The following is a 12,652-nucleotide window of genomic DNA, read 5'->3' on the forward strand; positions in this document are numbered from 1 at the left end:
AAAACCGCGTATCAAGATAATGCAAAACCGCGTATGTGACGTTGCATAGATTATTTTCTAGAGACTAAAAACACCTATATTTCAAAATTGTTCTCTTTTTTATAAAGCAATCGCATATCTGGCTAGTATATTTCAGGACGAATGGNCAGCAAATGTCAGTTACGCGGTTTTGCAGAATGACGATACGCGGTTTTGTACTTTAAACGACGATATATATAAAGTAAATTATACTCTTTCTGTAGTAATCTCTTTCATATCACATATTTTCATTTGTTAATTTAAAAAGAAAGATTTCAATGTACATAGTTTAAAAAACTAAATTTGATTTATTAAAGGAAACTTTTATCAATTTTACTGAAAAGACTTTAAATACACTCTAAAAAAAATTTTGTTTATTTGCGCATATTGAGAGAAATAACCAGTTTCCTCTTTTAATGTGTGCAAATTTGCATGCCGTGTAATAAAATTAATCATTGCCTGTTTACTTTTACATAACGAATTTGTCGGGAGAGCAAAATTACACATAAAATGTTTAAAATAAAGTAATGTTTATTATTAGTAGGAAATGTATTTGTAGTTTGAAAATTTTTGCAATTTTAAACATTCTATATATGTGTATTTATGTGTATATCTTAAAGATCTCAAGTTCAAAATCGAATACTAAACAACATATACGTATATTTATACAGATTCTTGTTGAAAAATAGATACTTTTCAGTAGTAGTTTTACATGCTCTTTTTAGAGTGTACTTGCTATTTATTATATTTACTTTGCAAAATACTTATGCACAAAAAATGTACTTTATAAATTGAAATTACAAATGTTTGATTTTACGCACATGTATTCCAAGTCCTTAGGATGGGTTAAATTATGTCTTTTTCATTAAAATGTTTGGCTTTCTTACAACTTATGAGATGTGTATGTGAAAAAAGAAAATTGGATACATTTGGATACATTTTTGTCTTGGTCAGGGATACATTTTCTTGAGACGGCGCGGCAACACTGCCGACGACATCGATATTATTGGATTGGATAGAGAAGCAAAGCGAATGGGTCTGGTGGTGAACGAGGACAAAACGAAGTATCTCCTGTCGTCACACAAACAGTCAGAGCATACGCGTCTTGGCACCCACGTCACTGTTGACAGTTACAAGTTTGAAAAAGTAGACGACTTCGTTTATTTGGGAACCAGCATTAACACCAACAATAATGTCAGCCTTGAAATCCAACGGAGAATCACTCTTGCCAACAAGTGCTACTTTGGGCTGAGTAGGCAATTGAGAAGTAAAGTCCTCTCTCGTCGTACAAAGATCACACTCTATAAGTCACTCATCATGCCTGTGCTGGTGTATGGCGCGGACGCATGGACAATGAAAGCATCTGACGAGNAGCTGTATGAGCTTTACAACGATATAGACATAGTGCAGCGAATTAAAATTCAGCGGCTCCGCTGGCTTGGCCATGTCGTTCGGATGGACAGAAACGCTCCTGCTCTGAAAATATTCAACGCGGGCCGCGATGCTGGTAACAGAGGAAGAGGAAGGCCTCCTCTGCGTTGGAAAGACCAGGTGGAGAAGGACTTGGCTTCACTTGGCATTTTCAATTGGCGTCAGTTAGCACAGAAGAGAAATGACTGGCGTGCTGTTTTGGACTCGGCCAAAATCGCTTAGGCGGTTACAGCGCCAATTAAGAAGAAGAAGAAAAATTTTAAAAATTAATAAGTAAATATAAGTGGCAAACGATATCATTTTGAATTTGGTACAAAATGTTATGTCCAACTTTGACTTTTTGAACAATTTAATTCTTGTAAAAATGACATACCGGGCGAACTTATGCACAAGTTTGTTCACATAACGGTTGTTTGTAACAGGCAAAACGAATCGAGATAAATATAGACAAATGTATACATAAATGATCAGAATGAAAAGAGAAATCGATTAAGCGGCGACTGTTTGTCCGTCCATCCGTCTGTGCACACGATAACTCGAGTAAAGATTGCATTTCTTTCGGGCGTAGTACGGATGGTATTGAATATGGGAAAAATCGCCTACCTCCCATATAACGGTAATTTTCAGAAATACGAAAGCTGCGATATTTTAATAAATACTTAAGATTATTCACTCAAAATTTATATTTACAATAACTTTATAAGACGAAAAATAATAATATTCTAAATTTTTGGAAAATGGGCGTAACCACGCCCACTTATGGTCACATGTGTATATCTTGGTAACCGATACACCAATTTCTTCCAAAATGGACGCAGTTGTTGGCCTTGGCACAACATACCAAATGGCCGAACATTTTTAAAATCGGACAATAACCACTATTTACGTAAGTTAACAGGAAGATGTAACTACATCAGTAATTATGTCGCTTAAGAACCCGCATCGAGGTACTTAAAGGGTTCTTTTAAGTATCCAACCCGCCTAAGTACCTCAAAAAGCTGATATTTTTCGTGAGGTACTTATGCGGATTTTACTGTATATTTATTTCATACTAGATTGCTCTCACCCGCTTCGCTGAGTGTATGTAATTTCTACGTGCTACATTGAGTAAAATTTATTTCAAGAAAACTCAATTCAAATACAGTAGGTTTAAAATTTGTTTAACTATCTTCAAAATGTTTTCAAACTTGTCATATTTTTTCAATTAACTTATCTCCTGAACTCAATTTGAGATTTTTAACATATGGAAACCCCTTACATGTAGTTTTGAAATGAAGCCTTTTAAAAACCATTTCGATTGACACCCATATTGTAATAATTCATTTAAATCTGTGTTCGTATGGAAAAGTCGCTTATGTCGAAGGGCTGGATTTAGTATAAATCGGCATTCGCAGCATGCGATTGCAAATGACTCACAGGCACTGAGCCGTTGAACAACGTTTGGCAAATAAACGTGCCAGAAATAGTTCTGATAGTAGCAAGTCAATATTCTTGTTAAATCTCATCGAAAAATTTCTTGTCGTTTAAAGAATAAAGGGAATGCCGCATTGTACTAAAGCCAGCCTTTCGACATAAGCTACTTTTCCATATGAACACAGAAATTATTGTAGTTTAAACTTAACCTTTTGAACAGTTGGCAATCTTTTTAAACCTCTTTCGTCTGGCACTCATATTGTGATACATATTCAAAACCATTTCGATTCATACCAATCTTCTATACTAATATATATTTTAAAAGACGTTTTTTATGTGTTCGCAAAGCTCGAGAACGGCCGAATCGATTTTTTTGAAATTTCGGACACCTGCTTCAGATGTCCCCAAGATAGTAAATAGGCTAAACAAAATTTCGATATATAAAGGGGGCGTGGCGCCTCCCATATATACCGATTTTTTCATACTGCATATCTCTGAAAGTGTTCATGGTAGAATACTGGAACTTGGTATAGAAATATATGAAATCAAACGCATATTTACTTATAGTAAAAATTGGGGTTATTGGAAAAGGAAGCATAGCACCTCCCATACGTACTGAATTTTTCATACTGCATATCTCTGCAAGTGTTCATGGTAGAGTACTGGAACTTGGTATGGAGATACATATGTGATATCAATCGCATACTCTTGGAAAAAATTGGAGCTATTGGAAAATGGGTACTCATGGTACAGTGCCGGAACTGGGTACGGCGATATATGAAATCAATCTTATACTCATGGAGAAAAATGGGCTATTTGAAAAGGGGTCATGGCGCCGTGCAAAAATAAATATATAATTCTTATGTAGGCGGGTTTTTGAGTGAAATCCTCCTAAATGCCCGGACGGATTTTCAAGTTTTTTGTGTGCTTTTGAGTGGCTCTCTGGATAGTGTAGTTTCAAATTTTATCCGCCAGTTGGCGCTGGAGTTAAGCTATTACTAAAAATCTTATTTATGGCACACTTTGGTAGCGGTAAAGGCAATACTGTTGCCAAAAAGGGCTGCAAGGTGGCGCTGGAGTCATTACGAATAATCGCCAAGCTAGAAAAGGTGACGTAAATGTCAGATTAAATCGACCTGTTGCACCATTGAGTATATCGAACTCTTTTGTGTTACGATTGGCCTAATGGATGTGATTTGCCAGTATTATTGTGCGTTAAAGCTTCATTCGGAGACACCAAGGGTGAGTTGTGCAGAGGTAAAACTCAAATCACCACCGATAATTCAACCGCCACTACCATTGCGCACCTTTTACTGTACAAATAGTTGAATTTAATTTTTAAAAAGGTGGCAGCCCTTGCGAAAGACTTAAATATTATTCAAAATTTTCAAACTAAAGATTTCTTAACAATATTTCGTTAGACGATCATATTTTAATTCTTCAGATAGCTTACGTATAATTAGTTCAAATTTGACTTTTCTCATAGGTGGTAACCCTTTTCAAAATATATTCATACTACAGCTTTTTTATGCCTCTTGACATGCATTTTTTTAATATAATTTTCAAATAAAAAAACTCCTTTAATTTAAGTTGAATTTGATTTTTTTTTTAATGTGGCAACCCTCATCCATGAGCAGATAATTATTTTATATATCTCCATACCAACTTTCAGCAATCTATCAAAAATATTTCCTGAGAAATGCAGTATGTAAAATTGCGTTTGCACGGGAGGTGCCACTCCCCCTTGTCGAATCGAGATTAAATTTATCCTATACTTTAAGTTCGGCTAAATGACAGCAATGTACAAAATTCCATGATGATCGGTTAAGTAGTTAAAGCGTGAAATCGTAGTAAACAAACAAGCTCACTTTCGGATTTATAATATTAGTAAGGAAGTAAGGATTTCTTGTCACACGTATTTGAGAAGTGTGATCTACAGCTCTTGGTTTTTGAAAGAAATCTCTGAATAGCGTTAGTTTTAAACAATAGAGGTATTCACCTAACTAAGTAAGTGGCCTGGAAGTCTAGCAAAAGAGCAGATCACCTCACTTTGGTGAATACCACTACTGTATCTGTAAATAAAATGTCGCAGTATCGCTTTGGCTTCAATATGGTCAGAAGGGAGTCGATAAGCAAGCCATTCTCTGAGCACGGAATTCAGCGTCATATGGTGGCATGGATTGACTCTATGCTCAAGAGCAGAATAATCACCGCCACCATAGGCACACGATCTGTGAGAAGGAAAACCACTAGTGGCACGCCTCAAGGGCGTGTAGTATCCCCTCTCCTGGTGGTGACCGAAATTCTTGAGATTTTTAAAACCAAGAGAATAAGAGTCGCCGACGATTTAGTTACACTCATCACTGGAAAATTCCTGTCAGTGATAAGTAAATTAATGGAGAGTGCATTAGGTGATATCTGTATGTGGGCCAACTAGCATGGATTGGGGGAAAATCCCTCCAAGACAGAACTGGTATTATTTACAAGGAAAACAAAAGTACCCCCCATTTCTGTGCCGCAATCAGGGGAACCCAATTTGAAACTCTCTTCCAAGGCAAAAAACCTTGTAATTATTCCGGACACCAAGTTAAATTGGAAAAAGAATTTAGAGGAGAGAGCCAAGAAATCTCTATCAGCATACAAAAAGTGCAAAATGACCTTTGGAAAGCAATGGAGAATATAACCGTACGCCACTTATGGGATGTACACCACAGTCATCAGACCAATTGCAACCCATGGGTCCTTGGTATATTGCAGGGCTCTAGACAAAGGTAATAACAAGAAAATAATAGGAAAAGTGCAAAGACTCTCATGCCTTGACATATCCGGGGCAATGAGTAGCGCACCTCAGGGAGGGCTTAACATGATATTTCATTTGCAACCGCTGCATATTTTTATCCATGGTACGGCCGCTAAAAGCGCTCTGAGCCACAGAGAAGCCAAAACGTGGAAGGCAACCAATTTCGGGCATGCACCAACACTGAATAAAAAAAAAGGAGCCAGCTAAATGAAATCAAAGCTGACATAGAAGCCAGCACTGATTACATTACACCTTTTTGGGACTTTAATACAAAGATTCCCTTTAGGTTCCCGACTAGAGAAGAATAGGTTGCAGGACTACCAGTAGCAGAGGGAGCTACATCCATCTACACTGACGGTTCAAAGATGGAACAAGGAAACGGAGCCGGAGCCGGAGTCTACTCGAATGACCTGCAGATCAACCGGTCCTTTCGTCGGATAGCTCCGTACTACCACCGTTTAGTGATCACGTTAGGAAAGTTAATGAGTGCACCGTGGCAGTGACGAATGGCTTGTGGAACAAACGGGAAGACTGTGCGACCACAAGATTATTATGGCCGCGGCTTAATAAGAAAAAGACAGGGAACATACTGAAACTCCATAGATCTGCAGTAAGAGTCCTTATCGGCATCATCACAGTACACTGTGTTTCGAGGATGGCGAATACCTATAAGTACGCTCAGGAGAGGCCGCCATGATGAGGATGAGTCAATAGACCACTATCTGTTTCGATGCCCAGGGCTCGAGAAAAAGCGACTCAAGCACTTGTATTCACGCTTCCTCAACAGTCTGGGCGAAGTAGCAGAGGTGGAACTGTGTGACCTCCTCGGCTTCATAGGATAGTAATTGGTTCAGTAAAATAATAATTTAAAGCTACGCTTTTGATTGGGTACATGACTCCTCCTGACAACCACTAAAGAGGACACTCGCAAAGTATGGAATATTCCACACACGCCCTCCAAACGTAACATAACCTTGAAAACGCACTATGGATGACCAGCCCGCTATGAAGTGAAACCACCGAGTTTGTAATAGAGAATCACAACGCTATAGAGTAGCGTTCTTTATTTATATAAGATTCTAAACCTAACTGCCTACATAACTAATCTACTGTGCATAACACTTCCATGGTACTAAGCACATATAACTTAAACCTAATTAAACACCAACACGTATCCAGACACTGTCCAGGGTCTCATCCCATGTTGAGATTTAAAATACAATGCATATTTCGTACTTTTGGCTGGGCGCATAAACGTAAGCCACAAACCATGCACTCAAGCATCTCTTACCCAAGTGATAAGTGTCCTTGAGTCGTATGGTTTGCTTTTCCTTACCTAAACATTTAATATCTTTCTTTACATCAGGGCGGACAATATGCCTGTGATGCGAGCAGCATATGCGCACACTTGAATACACCAAAATATGCGTATATACTGCGATTGTACCTACAAAGATGCAACACATGGGCACAAGCGTACGGATATACATACATGTATGTATATGCGTGTTGCTGTTCATAAATAGATATGAACATATTGCCCCTGTTGAAAATACTAAGTTTCAATAGATTAATTTCTAAGTTTCAAATAGATTAATATGCATGCATACATGTATATATGTAGTCTATAAAATCTGGCCAATTTTAAAGCTATATACTTGAGTCCAGCCATTGCAAATATTTAATTTTCTTAATTTTTTTTTCTAAATTACACTTCAAGCATTATTTTAGGACATGTCTCTTATTTATCATTTGTGTCTTCATAATTATACTTAAGATACTTTCCTATTGTATTCCGAGGTGTGGTAGTGCAAATGTTGTAAGGGCTCTTCTGCTGCACCGCTGACGCTGCTCCATATAAAGCAAAATAATGATAGTAATTGCCCCACCTCGTTTTCATTTTTTCACCTCTACTGCACATCTATAAACTCCATGAGATATCTCAGGCGAACTGTCAATTCCAATGCGAAACAATTATCGCAACGATATTTTTTACGTGGATCTTTCGTCGAACCTTGCACTTTATTTACTTGTTTTCGGTGCTAACAGGTACTTACGTGTTCTCTCCAAAAACTTTATTCGAAAAAAAAGCTTGCTCCACTTTATTTTATTTAGAGCACATTTGCCTTTGACAACTCATTGCACGCGATAAAAATTCATACCATACATCACATGAAATGATTTACAACAACGTCCGCTTGTCGAGACCGGCGGTTTGATATAGGCGTAGACCGACAAAATTCCACCAATCAAACATTAGTGTCATCGCTCGCCTTTCGCCAATGTACCATTGAAACCCTTTCGCATATTCGGGTGACTTTTCATTGAACCTTCTCGTATATACACACGTATAATTGCTGCCCAAAAGGCCAACGTGGTTCAGGTTCACTTCGATTCTCCTTCGGTAACTTTTTGAGCAGGCTGTTGCACGATTTTTTGCTTGTTGTTGTCATGATTTCAACGCTGCTGTTTTTACGCCTATATCCTGCGGCATACCCGACATTGTTTCGAGTTGTCCTTTCCAGTTCTGCCACGACCTCCTCCTTGAACNCCTGCGGCATACCCGACATTGTTTCGAGTTGTCCTTTCCAGTTCTGCCACAACCTCCTCCTTGAAGGCTTGTCCTGGCTTACATACTTTACAAAATGTTACCAATATATTTAAAGATAAATTATTTAATTCAATACTAAAGTTTCTGCCTGGACTTTTCTTTTCACAATTTGTAATTGATTTGATATCAGTTTCGGTGGGGGGGAAAGGACAAACAATGTCAGCCGCAGTTGACGACAATCCATTGTTGGTCCTTCCGTCCGCGTTTATACCAAGCGAATTGGGTCCGTTAATACGTTTTGTTACCATGCGCCTTTCGATTGCAAGGCGTTAACTTTTTGAATTTTAAATTTACCGGTAACTGTTTTTGCGTATCTGATTCCTTTCCGTCATTCTGAAACGAGAAATCTTTAGATTTTATCATGAATTTAAGTTTTCCATTATTATTAAAATAATTTATCGTAAATGGCTCCTTTATCAAGGCCTTTGTTGCTTATTACTTCGTTGTCTTGAAGGTAAACACCTTTTATATTCTGTGGTATTTTATTCACCACTATTTCTTTAGGATTGGAAAATTTAGACCCAACCTCTGGATTTATTGCCTTTTGTTGGCATTTCTCATAACCGAAGTTCAGAGGCTTTATTTTAGCTTTACTCCGAACAAAGTCCCAAAGCAATTTGGAACACTCTAGTTTTGGCAGATTATCACAAGAAAAAATGTTCCCTGGAACGAAATCTAATGCCTCGTCAAACTTAGCTCTTATTTGATCAAATAAGTCTGCTAAATTGTTATTTTAGGCTTCGTCTATATATTCAATATAGGCATTTTTAGCTTTCTTGTAGTCTTCCAAAAGACTCGCATTTGGAATTCTATTTTTTAAATATCTTTCGATAGTTCTGTTGAATTCTCTCAACCAGAATTTAAGTTTCCGTTCGGCATTGCTACGAACTTCGACTGCTGCCGATTTATTTTTGCGCGCTATGGAACCTGAATGACCATTCTTCAGGTCCTTTTGTTGCTCTATAACCATTACCTTTGTTGGGCAGCCTTTGCTGCGCTTTGGTGACTTCCCCCGATCGATGCCGATCCTCCCTGTTCCAGCGTTGCAGGTTGCCATTTTATTATTATTTATTATTATTTGCAACCGTATACATATATATTCGCGACGCAATGTATAAAAATAAAACTTTTAATTAATACATTACGCGCTCACGTCGGGGTCACCAATGAAAACGCACCATGGATGACCAGCCCGCTATGACGTGAAACCACCGAGTTTCTAATAGAGAATCACACCGCTATAGAGTAGCGTTCTTTATTTATATAAGATTCTAAACATAACTGCCTACATAACTAATATACTGTGCATAACACTTCCATGGTGCTATGCACATATAACTTAAACCTAATTAAACACCAACACGCATCCAGACACTGTCCCACATACTTGCCAACTTGGTGCTTTAAGCTCTAGATTTAGTGCTTTTTGAAAATTAAAACGCCAAAAAAAATTATTTAGTGCCTAGTGCCTTCTTTAGTGCTTTTTTTCTGAACTAAAATTACTCCGATATAGTTAAAACCTGAAACAATTTTTAAATATTTAAAGCTGTGGCAGCACTGAATTTACAAAAATCTACAAATTTAAATGCACTTAAATACCATAAATAACCATGATTGATAAAAAGCTGAACTTGCAAATTCACCTTGTTCAATTCTATTCGCGTTGAAAATGCTAGTAGGTATGCGAGTAAATTAAGTATTTCTTTTTTTTTTTTCTAATTAATATTTGTAAAAATTTTTATTTTTGTACCACCTGAGTAAAACACATCGTTTCTTGGTGCTGAATTCAAATCTGGCCGCACAATTGCTCTAGCACTAGAATTTTGAGATATCCTAACCTCAAAGTGCCAAAATCACGGGTTTTGGCGATATTTGAGGTTATATAATGAAAACATAAATTTTTTTTGCTCATTTCTAATTAGGGCATGATTTTCGTTTGTTGGGATTCGATTTTTCTTTCTTGAGATATATCAGTTTTAATGTGTAGTACTTCGGTATTACGTCGTAAGCATGAGTTATTATAGCATGTGGCTTTTCAATCGTTATGAGCGAAAAAGTTTTGTGTAATGATTATGTATGCATTCTTGTAAATATTGTTAATTTTTTGTTTTTGTTAAATACATACCAACTGTTATGAAAAAAGCATCCGTTGATTCAAAACCATTTGGTGCTTTTAGTGTGGTAAAACGCTTTTATTCCAAGTTTTTGGTGCTTTTTGAAAATCAAAAGTTGGCAACACTGCTGTCCCATGTTGAGATTTAAAATACAATGCATATTTCGTACTTTTGGCTATGCGCATAAACGTAAGCCACAAACCATGCACTCAAGCATCTCTTACCCAAGTGATAAGTGTCCTTGAGTCGCATGGTTTGCTTTTCCTTACCTAAACATTTAATTTCTTTCTTTACATCAGGGCGGACAATATGCCTGTGATGCATGCAACATATGCGCACACTTGAATACACCAAAATATACGTATATACTGCGATTGTACCTACAAAGATGCAACACATGGACACAAGCGTATGGATATACATACATGTATGTATATGCGTGTTGCTGTTCATAAATAGATATGAACATATTGCCCCTGTTGAAAATACTAAGTTTCAATACAAATAGATTAATATGCATGCATACATGTATATATGTAGTCTATAAAATCTGGGCAATTTTAAAGCTATATACTTGAGTCCAGCCATTCCAAATATTTTATTTTCTTAATTTTTTTTCTAAATTACACTTCAAGCAATATTTTAGGACATGTCTCTTATTTATCGATTGTATCTTCATATTTATAATTAAGATACTTTCCTATTGTATTCAGAGGTGTGGTAGTGCAAATGTTGTAAGGGCTCTTCTGCCGCACTGCTGACGCTGATCCATATAAAGCAAAATAATGATAGTAATTTCACCACCTCGTCTTCATTTTTTCACCTCTACTGCACATCTATAAATTCCATGAGATATCTCAGGCGAACTGTCAATTCCAATGCGAAACAATTATCGCAACGATATTTTTTACGTGGATCTTTCGTCGTACCTTGCACTTTATTTACTTGTTTTCGGTGCTAACAGGGACTTACGTGTTCTCTCCAAAAACTTTATTCGCAAAAAAAGCTTGCTCCACTTTATTTTATTTGGAGCATATTTGCCTTTGACAACTCATTGCACGCGATAAAATTTCATACCATACATCACATGAAATGATTTACAACAACGTCCGCTTGTCGAGACCGGGGGTTTGATATAGGCGTAGACCGACAAAATTCCACCAATCAAACATTAGTGTCATCGCTCACCTTTCGCCAATGTACCATTGAAACCCTTTCGCATATTCGGGTGACTTTTCATTGAACCTTCTCGTATATACACACGTATAATGGCTGCCCAAAAGGCCAACGTGGTTCAGGTTCACTTCGATTCTCCTTCGGTAACTTTTTGCCCAGGCTGTTGCACGATTTGTTGCCGTTGTTGTTGTCATGATTTCAACGCTGCTGTTTTTACGCCTATATCCTGCGGCATACCCGACATTGTTTCGAGTTGTCTTTTCCAGTTCTGCCACAACCTCCTCCTTGAAGGCTTGTCCTGGCTTACATACTTTACAAAATGTTACCAATCTATTTAAAGATAAATTATTTAATTTAGTACTAAAGTTTCTGCCTGGACTTTTCTTTTCACTATTTGTAATTGATTTGATATCAGTTTCGGTGGGGGGAAAAGGACAAACAATGTCAGCCGCAGTTGACGACAATCCCTTGTTGGTCCTTCCGTCCGCGTTTATACCAAGCGTATTGGGTCCGTTAATACGTTTTGTTACCATGCGCGCCTTTCGATTGCAAGGCGTTAATTTTTTGAATTTTAAATTTACCGGTAACTGTTTTTGCGTATCTGATTCCTTTCCGTCTTTCTGAAACGAGAAATCTTTAGATTTTATCATTAACTAGCAGACCCGGCGAACTTCGTCCCGCCCAAAATTTTTATATATTTTATTGAAACTTTTTGGTCCAACATTTTCACCAACAATTCACGTTTACGATTTTCATTGGCACATTTGTCTGCTAAGATTAAGGTTTGGTGGTCATTTGCCGCTTTAAATAACCTAAGGAAAGTGTTATATCCGTTCTTGAAATTCTCCAGTTGTGCGGCATTTCATAGCACGGTTATTCGCAAAGCGAAATAAATTTTTTCCTCTTCACTCCCTGGCGGCAACAATGACCCGGTTCTATAGTGAATGTCCTAGAAGCTTTACAGTATAGTAGGTGGCAATTTCAAAATGGGTGCGAATCATTGTTCTACAGAAATGCAATATACATATACTTATTTCAGACGAAACACCTTAAAAGTTTGAACGCATTATAATATTGGAAAATCCAAAA

At 37.3% G+C, this 12,652-nt stretch overlaps 1 protein-coding gene across 1 annotated transcript in view; it reads left to right on the plus strand.

Annotated features, from left to right (window-relative positions):
- LOC108369394 (epidermal growth factor receptor kinase substrate 8) overlaps positions 1–12,652 on the plus strand; it is a 503,749-nt gene that overhangs the window by 3,488 nt on the left and 487,609 nt on the right. The gene's annotated exons all lie outside the window — the stretch shown is intronic.

This window comes from Rhagoletis zephyria, unplaced genomic scaffold (assembly GCF_001687245.7).
Source record: "Rhagoletis zephyria isolate East Lansing unplaced genomic scaffold, Rhagoletis_zephyria_1.1 Rzeph_scaffold_00058, whole genome shotgun sequence".
NCBI classification, from domain to species: domain Eukaryota; kingdom Metazoa; phylum Arthropoda; class Insecta; order Diptera; family Tephritidae; genus Rhagoletis; species Rhagoletis zephyria.